General features: G+C 37.1%; 1 non-coding gene across 1 annotated transcript; it reads right to left on the bottom strand.

Moving 5' to 3' along the window:
• Window positions 1-941: 941 nt before the first annotated feature.
• Window positions 942-1014, bottom strand: Trnay-gua (transfer RNA tyrosine (anticodon GUA)). Its single transcript has one exon. It is a non-coding gene; the product is annotated as a tRNA-Tyr (tRNA).
• Window positions 1015-2553: the final 1539 nt, after the last annotated feature.

The raw sequence follows: 2553 nt of genomic DNA, 5'->3' as shown, positions 1-2553 counted from the left end.
TGCATCAGCCACTACCTATTAGATATTGATTTGTATTATCTTACGAAACAATCTCTGTGTTCAGTATTGGGTACATTCAGTAATAAAGGTTCACCTACATTTTAATCAAATACCTTTCCAAAGAATATAGTATAAGTACAGAAGTTTTACTTAGTTACACCTTTTTAAGTTAATAAGATTCATTTTTATTTGTACTTAATCAGCCGCTACAATTGTATATCTTCTCACGGCTGAGGCGCGCATATAAGACAGGATGCGCCATTTTAACGCTAATTTTTAATTTAATTCTGGCTTTAAGATCTAGGACCAGCCTGACTGAGTCAAAGTTCTCTTATAACACGCTTGCTAACTGGAAATATAATTTTCCACTCATTTTACGTCATCATCATATCAGCCAGAAGCCATCCACTGCTAGACAAAGGCTTCACTCAAAGATCTCCACCACGATCGGTCCTGCGTTGCCCAAATTCAATGTAGCTCTATGTCCATCTTGTGGGGGGCCTACATACACTGCGTCTTCCGGTACGTAGTCGCCATTCGAGGACTGCCCCAACGGCCTACTGTCCGAGCTATGTGTCCTGCCCACTGCCACTTTAGTTTCGCAATCATCTGACCTATGTTGATGGCTTTGCTTCTCCTACGGATCTCCTCATTTCTGATTCGATCTCGCAAGGAAACTCCGAGCATAGCCCTCTCCATTGCCCTTGGAGCCACCATAAGCTTTCTAATCAGCAAAATTAGGTATAAAAATCTGTCGATATTACACCAGAACACAATACAAAATTATATGTACCCTTTGGGCACAGCGCCATCTCGGAAATTTTAGGAACTTTACTGATTACTAACTTAGACAATTTTATTGTAAATGTTATTCTATACAATTTGTTAGGTTCTTAAAGTGATATTAAGTGATTAAAATAAAATTTGAAATCAAAATTTTATGAACGATACGGGACTCGAACCCACGGCCTCTCGCTTTACGTGCGAATGCTCTTCCAATTGAGCTAACCGTTCGAGTGACGTATCTTATAAATCAAAAAATCTACTTTTGACCTCAACATTAACTTTCCAATGGTACTATTAAAATAAACGTATGAGTCTTGGGACGCCCGACAGAAGTGATATCCTAAATTAATCTAAGTTGAACTATTTAATATTGAAATTGTTAAACTTGAGAAAAGCTTAGATTATTACTTAAATTTTATGTAAATTAATGTGATAATGGTAATAAGTAAAGGTTATTTATTAAAAAAATCTTTTATTGATTAGAATAAAATATATTTTATTCTTCGTTACAATTCTTGAATATGTACATGTACAGTTTGGTATCATTATTTAATCCTATAAAAGTAACAATTGGTTAGAGTGAGAGAGGAGGGAAAGCGAAGCCAGACAGTCTGGCACCGTAACGCGTTACGTTACGAACCGGTTTTCCCTCACATATGAAATTATAACTTCAAAAGCGACATAATATATTACGATATATTTATAACTTACGCACAGAAAATGCGTAAAAACGGAGAACTCCAGAATTATTCAATTTTTTTTTATAAAATTAAGGGACGAGATGAGCAGGACGTTCAGCTGATGTTAATTGATACGCCCTGTCCATTACAATACAGTACCGCTCAGGATTCTTAAAAAACTCAAAAAATTCTGAGCGGCACTACAACTGCGCTCGTCACCTTGAGACATAAGATGTTAAGTCTCATTTGCCCAGTAATTTCACTAGCTATGGCACCCTTCTGATCGAAATACAATAATGCTTACACATTACTGCTTCACGGCATCCTGTGTAAAGGAGCCTCCCACTGGTATAATGAGAAGTAATCTAGAACCACATAACACTAATGGAAGAGCACTACAATATGATAAGCATATTTCAAATATTATTACATACCACTCACTGTACGTGGATGTCCCACATACAGGCCGTTAAAACTTCCTATTCGATAAATCTAATTTATTAAGAGCTCGTGCAATCATGCGCTTGTTGCCAGTAAACATAGAGTTTATCTTGGTAAATAGCTAGACGGCGGAAGATTCATTAGCCGTCGATCGTCGGCTTGTGCAGTGTGCTGTAATCGAAGCAATTGTTCTCTTGAAGAAATTCAATTATTAAGCGGCCGTGCGTCGCGGGCACTCAGAAATAATTGGTTAAGATTTATCTGTTGGCTGGGCGTAATTAAATAGTTTGTAATTGAATGAGCGGTGGTCGATTCGATCAATAAATTGTTTAGAGTATGTAACTATGTGGAGATGGTGTTGATTAGGCTGTCTTTAAAAAAAAGTTAAGGCGACACTAAATGCCAGCGACTTTGAGCGATATGAGTTCACGGCTGCCGGCCCGTCATCTATGTAACTAAGCCAATATTTTCAAACTTCTTGGGTGGAAACCAGTTTATATGCTTACAATCCTCGTTATTCACCACTAATTTGAATAAATGAACCTACACAAAAAAGTACAAGCTATAAGAATAACTTTTCTGAGTGAAGCACCAAAAAAATGCGTCACGCCATGCCAAAAAACTTGTTTAACTTCAAATAAAAGTG

Source organism: Leptidea sinapis, chromosome 17 (assembly GCF_905404315.1).
Source record: "Leptidea sinapis chromosome 17, ilLepSina1.1, whole genome shotgun sequence".
Lineage (NCBI taxonomy): Eukaryota > Metazoa > Arthropoda > Insecta > Lepidoptera > Pieridae > Leptidea > Leptidea sinapis.
Note: the sequence above shows the minus strand (reverse complement) of the source record. Positions and strands in the feature narration are given on the sequence as shown.